The 6,323-nt window shown below is 41.5% G+C and overlaps 1 long non-coding RNA gene across 1 annotated transcript in view; it reads left to right on the plus strand.

Annotated features, from left to right (window-relative positions):
* The window catches only part of LOC137023828 (uncharacterized), a 6,356-nt gene extending 1,211 nt beyond the window's left edge, over positions 1–5,145 (plus strand). The window contains exon 3 of the long non-coding RNA XR_010895587.1: positions 5,133–5,145. This is a non-coding gene — a long non-coding RNA (uncharacterized lncRNA). The remainder of the gene's footprint in view (positions 1–5,132) is intronic.
* The last annotated feature ends 1,178 nt before the right edge of the window (positions 5,146–6,323 follow it).

Raw genomic sequence — 6,323 nt, forward strand, 5'->3', positions numbered from 1 at the left:
CGTTGCACAGATTTCCGAGCCCCTCTGTTGACAATAATGCAACTTCAATCATTTTCAACGAGGCGATTGTGTCGAGCAATGGATGTCTCAACTTAATTTCAATTATGCCTTTGAAGAGAGTGGTATGTTGTATCCTCTGGACCCAATTAAAGCTGTTTTTAACCTGTGAGATAGACTTCAAGAATAACCAAAAAAAGCTGATCTTCACACACAGGGCTATAAAAAATGCATCCGCTGGTACTCGTGGGTGTATCTGGCGTCAAATTTGATTTTGGAGGAGTGTGCTTATTTTTTTCCTCCACTCTTTTTGCAGTTCCCCCATGGTCAGTCACTTCAGTTCTTGATTGAATTGGATTTAAATTTGAAATGAAACCTAAAATGAGTCTTTCACTTCACAGTCTTGATTTAGTGACTGTCCCACCCCATTTTTTAGGAAGATAACATGTAGATGTGGTGATTACTTCTCCAGTTCACTTCTGGATCTTCCATCCCACCGTCCACCCCTCTCTCTGTTCTCCGTGAGCGGTAGGGTCGGCAGAGCGAAGTCTCGCTCCACCTACTGTGGCCTGTGTTGTGTGTGTGTCTCATTACCTCTCTGCACATCTGCCAAAACACGCACGTATGTAGGCCTCTCCTGCGCGTCAGCTGCGTTTACCATGGCTTTGAACACCTGGCCCTGCATGTTTTATTGATTGCTTTGTTGGTTGATGCTGGATTCCCCTACAATGTCCAGAGATGGGCTTATGTATTAGGAATGCGGCATGCAATAGGTCAGGCAGGATGAAAGGAGATCCGAGATGGGGCTTTTTTTATGTTACCCTGAAGAACTGGAGGCTGGATCCTCCATCAGATACCTACATTTATGAGCTGTTTTCACGACTGTCTGTGTGTAATGTGTTGATGCAGGATTAGCTTTAACGATGTACCCAAAATCCTCACTTACAGGATTAGTTCACTCAAGAATGACAGTAGTCATAATTGAATCACCCTTATGCTGTTTAAAACACATTTTACATAGTTTCATCTGTGGAACTCAAAATGAGAAGTTTAGCAGCATGTTCATGCTGCTCTTTTCCATATAATGAAAACATATTGTGACCAGGGGCTGCTCTAAAAACGACGAAAAAGCACCATAAGAAATAGTCCACACTGTATAATTTGTTCTCCATAATCCAGGGCTTCTAAAGCAATGATTCCCAACCTTTTTGACTCCAAGGCCCTCATTGTACACAACAATATTTGAAGGAACCATGACCTTTCCAGTTGTTCATTATTTACTTAATATTAAATTACCCATGGATGTTTATCTTTTAAATAAATTAAAGGGTTAGTTCACCCAAAAATAAAAATTCTGTCATCATTTATTCAACCTTATGAGTTTCTCTATTCTGCATTTTTGGAAATTGAATGCCCATGAAATGGAAAAGGGGAGCATCAACATTATGCTAAACATTCCCTTTTGTGTTCCAACGAAGATAGAAAGTAATGCGAGTTTGCAACAGTATGATTTTGGGTTTCTTAAGTGTTTTCTGAGTACTCACTTGTCCTTTGTGACTCGGTATTAGTTGTGCGTATGCATTAGCTTCAACAGTTATGGTTCCACATCACATAAAGAAACAACCTAAAGTCCCTCGAATGCTGTTAATTACACCACTGATTCGCCCAAGAGAAAGCAAGACAGCAGACTGGCCAAAAACAGTCAGAGAATGTCACATTAATTAGAGGAAGAAGGAGAGTGGGGAAGAATGTATCACTGTGAAGTCATTAATTACATGCTTAGTTTAACCTCTTGACTTGGTTTCTATTTGTTCTAGAGGGGGTAAGACAGAAACATGCAGATGTGTCAGGACCTGCATTAACGCTCCATATTTTAGAGCCTTCGCAAGCTGCAAACAGTCATCAGATGAAGGGACGCCGCCTTGTTGTCAGACAGTCGCTCCACGTCGACTTTTTGTTAGCGTGTGCATCGGCTCGTCTCCCTGCGGTACGGCTGTTTTGTTCATTCTCGAAATGTGTTGACTTGCAATTCTCATTGTTTCCCAGCTCTCTCGCGACGGCTTTTGTTTGTTTAAATTCTTGTAATTGTTACAACAATGTTTAAGAAAGGGATCAGTGCATAGCAGATGGTCATAGTGACTGTTGGCAATTATACATGTTGGAATATAAAAAGGCTACTATTTATTTGAATGAAAACGGTCGCAGCGCCGGCCGCACATCAGATTTGAGGCCGTTCTGCTGATACGAGCGTTACTTTTCAGTCCGAGATGAATAATCTTTCCTCATGTAGACTAAACACTAAATTAAAAAGCTCTTTTTGATCTACGTCTTTCGCTGTAATAAGACGATGGTGGAAGTGCGCACCGGTGACTTTGAGAGATAAAAAGAGGCGGCGGTAGCCGTGGCGTGGGATAAGGGGAAATACATTTCCCGCATATGTAACGGGGCTTGATTAACAGCCTTCCCAAGCAAAAAGCTAATTATTTTATTGAGTCAGGAGACGGAATCTCACCCGGGGGATTTGGCATTAGCTTTCGAATAGAGAAGAACTGTGTCTTTTCCCCCGCCTCTCGGACGACCAGCAGTCTGACAGAGGGATGAGCCCCAGGTATGGGTGGTCTCAGCACATGTGTATCAATAAGGAGCTTACCGGCAGAACTGCAAAAAGGAGGGAGTACAATACCGGAGCAATTTGATTCTAAGCCCCTTAGGTCAATCCGTTGAACCCTTTTTTCCCCCCACAAGAGCTTTTTTATCAGGACTCTTCCCATTTTTTCATAACTCAAGTTCTGAGTTGGCGAGAATAATGTTTGCTGTCTTTCAGCTAGTCCTTGATTCATCTATACAGTTGCACGGTTTTCAGGAATCACAGCAACGTTTTCTCTCTGGACTGTGGTTAAAAAAAAGCACCATACATTTTCGTGCCCGAACAATCCATATCTGAAGCGGTGGCACTCCGACAACAAATCGCCCTCTGTGCGGGTCGGTGTCTCCAAATGCTAAGGTTAGAATTTAATTGTGACGCAAGGGGGAGAGCGTGGCGGTTATGGACAAAATAGCAATGTACATGTCACAGGACGTGTTGCGAATAGTTCACTTAATACCACTGTATACACAGCGGACAGAGAGCGGCCACCTTTGCTCCCCGCTCTGCAAATCCCTGAATAAGAATGTGACATAAATTCTGCACATATAAAATTAGTAAATGCCACTGTAGCCATAGTTAAATATCACACAATTCCCCAAGGAGGGCCCTTGCAAGTTACTTTGCCCTATTTTGCAATAAAAAAGGGGGGGAGAAATGGATGACAAAAAAGAGAAAGGGGGGGGGGGTGTAGGCAAAGAAAAGACCGCGCGCGAAGAAGTGGTGTTGGCTACAGCTGTGTGTAGTTATGATACAGAAAGAAAGAGAGAGAGAAGGGTTACGGTCCAGGAATAGCCAGGGTGGCTTTTGCATTTAGCGAGACCTCCCCTCCTGCCGACTCATATTGAAACGATCAAATAAAACGCGGCATCGAGAAGGCTTTCTCATATGGCTCATTAGGGGTTAAGTGCAGCCTAATCTTTTCTCTAATAAAGTTACTTTGAAGTGAGGAAAGTGGGCGGTACGGGGGCTGTTGAAAATTTTGTAAATGAGCTCAGCTAAAAGCCTCGAGTGTGTGAGTGTGTGTGGACTTCTCAATGCAATCTGTCACTTTGAACACTTTTAGAAATATACTCTCCTGTAAAGTCCCACATATTTGCTATACTCTCCTGCAAAGTCTCTGTCCTCTCCGGTTAGGGTTTCCTCAGCTTCGCTTTGCATCATGGGAGATTTTCCTTTTCTGTTCCGCCGCCTGTTGCTGCGCTGGCGCTGTGCCATGTGCGCGGGGGGAAGCCCCTCATTAATTTAGCCACAGATTGCTGTTAGCTCCTCGCGCTCTGGTGAGAGGTGTTTACAACAGTTTAGCGGCAAACTGTCACAGACTGAAGCCTTAATGTAGTACAGAGTCACACCGCCTGGACGGGGCTTGTTTGTTTTTTTGCGTATGTTGGCATGTTCTGTTAATAGGCAACATTGGGCCGCCGCCAGCAGCTCAGGCAGAACGCAACAGGTCCTCTGTGAATGCCTGCAGGGTGCCAAGCGCTGTATCTAACACGTTGCAATAAGGTTGTGATTCCTAATGTAAATGTTATTGTACTTGTGTGTGCGCATATGCTCCATCGTGTGTTTTCTATCCATCCCACGTTTTTTTAATCTTCCTGCTCCAATAGAACTGGAGGAGGGTGAGATTCTTTCTTCGAACAGATCATGTTAAATTACCCAAAGCCATTTAGCGTCCAGCACTGAAATGGCATTTTTAACATATGGAACTCTTTATTTAATGTTTTCCTTGTTGATATACAGAATCTATAACAAATGGTAATGATTCGCAGCTGCTGAAGGGATGTCAGATGTTTGGTCGAGACTGGAATGATGAAGAGGTGCCTCGTTCCTGCAATAATGCACATTTACTGCTGATTGGACACTTGGGTCAATTGACTCAATACTCACAGGGACAATAAAAGATAAATCGATTTTCAAGATGTGCAGCCACATACTATAAATGTCAATCAGTACACACTTTTTTTTTTTAACTGTATTTATTATTTAATATAATTTAAGTATTTTGCATTCCAACCTTCTTGAACTTGAATACATACATTTATGGACTTTTTTCTATATTAACTTTTCCCATATGAAGTTGACTCTATAAAATAAATGAGATGGCTGTACTGAAATCAAACACGCAAGTACATATGCAATGATACTATTTGACCTCTGTTGCATTTATTTATGTATATCCTGGAGAAATGTATGTTTCTTATTCACCACCTCTGTGATTGCCATGTTCACCGAAACTCCAGACCATCACAGGCCTACTTAACACACCATGCCGTGTTTCAGCCTGTCATCAAATTGACTTGATGTAGCATAGCATGGCAGCGAGAATGTTGATTTTCTGAAACCCCAGGCCTTGATTATACCTAGCCGACTGTGACCAAAGCAAATCATAACAATAATCGCACATTCGGCTGCCTCCAGGGGGGTCCATATATTAATGTGCTGTCAGTAATGTAATAACGGATGTATGGAACTTTGTTTCAAACAACAGATCTGCTGTGATTGTTATGGACAGATGACTCAATCTCCACGTTGGTACCAGTTCTCTAGGTAAGTTAACATTCTTGGAAAATGAGGACAGACAGTTCTGATGACTTTGCTGTCTTTTGAAACTTTTATAAATTAATTGTAATGGAATATTTCTATAATAATGTTAATATTTTAAATATCTATTCACTGTGTTGTACCCTTGCCCCATAGACATGTGCATTACTGTATATAACCTGGAATTGTCCTTCAAAAGTCAACATGCAATACTGTTGAAACCCATTTTACTTCTGTAATGTAGTGTTGTAGTTAAGACCAGCTAAACCGAGACCAAGTCGAGACCAAGACCAGGCCAGCACTCATCTAAAAGATCCATACAATTAGAATAATAAGACACTATATAGAGCTCGGCCATGGATTCAATGCCGAAATAGCAAAAACATGTCTAAAAAAATGTGTCTAAAATGTAAGTCACTTAATATTCACTTCTTGCTTTTTGAACATTTGTACAAAATCAGTATCACGTTTGTATTCATGCTCATATTCGTGAAAACAGCTCTCGATATTGTTTAGTTATATCCTATGTTATAATATAAAAAACAAGATCTCATACAAGTACTTCCTTGCAATCATATCTTGAATTTGTGGGCATTTGTATTAAATTTGGGCATTTGACTATTTTGAGATAATCCTGCATTGATTTCGAACCTGGCACAACAGTAGCCTAATAGTAACAGTAAGAAAAATCACATTAGAAAGAAGTTATTGATTGCATTTTAAGCGGTAAATTTTTCATAAAATCGCATTAAAGGGCCATTGCCATTGTGACGATGACTCAGGTTGATTGGGATCCATAAGCGGTTTATTAGAAAATAGCAAGCTCACAGTACAGGCAGGCGTGGGTCTAATCACCATTGCAAACAACAGTGTCGGAGACAGTCCAATAATCATGGCCATAACCGGGCAAGAGATCGGGGCAGGCAGCAAACAATCAAAGAAGCAGTCCAGGCAAACAACAGGGTAACAGGCAGGCGACAAATAATCCAAAGTCAGTAATCCAAACAAGGTCGATAAACAGGCAGTCAGAAAAACAGGAAATAAACGCTTAGAAATTGTTGCAGGGAAAACAGTACTTCGCAAGGAGTGTGTGTGGCTTAAATAGCTGGCTGACATGAAACGGGTGCGCAGTAATCAG

Source organism: Chanodichthys erythropterus, chromosome 8 (assembly GCF_024489055.1).
Source record: "Chanodichthys erythropterus isolate Z2021 chromosome 8, ASM2448905v1, whole genome shotgun sequence".
NCBI classification, from domain to species: domain Eukaryota; kingdom Metazoa; phylum Chordata; class Actinopteri; order Cypriniformes; family Xenocyprididae; genus Chanodichthys; species Chanodichthys erythropterus.